The sequence below is a fragment of the Dipodomys ordii genome, unplaced genomic scaffold (assembly GCF_000151885.1).
Source record: "Dipodomys ordii isolate 6190 unplaced genomic scaffold, Dord_2.0 Scaffold25, whole genome shotgun sequence".
NCBI classification, from domain to species: Eukaryota; Metazoa; Chordata; class Mammalia; order Rodentia; family Heteromyidae; genus Dipodomys; species Dipodomys ordii.
The window spans coordinates 18326272-18326506 of record NW_012267241.1 but is presented as its reverse complement, the minus strand read 5'-3'; positions in this window follow the sequence as shown (position 1 = coordinate 18326506).

Sequence of the window (235 nt, the reverse complement as noted above, 5' to 3'; positions counted from 1 at the left end):
CGGACCCCCCCCAAAAAAAAAAGATTCCACAGATTAAGGCTAGACAAGTTAAGACATTTAACAAAATAAGTGCAAAAAATTCAGTTACGCACCAAACCCGTTCAAATAATACTGAAAGAAACTAAAGAATAACAGCCAGGCACCAGGGGCTTACCCTCCCTATAATCCTAATCAAGAGGCCAAGATCTAAGGATCACAGTTCAAAGTCAGCCCAAACAAGAAAGTCTGTCAGTCT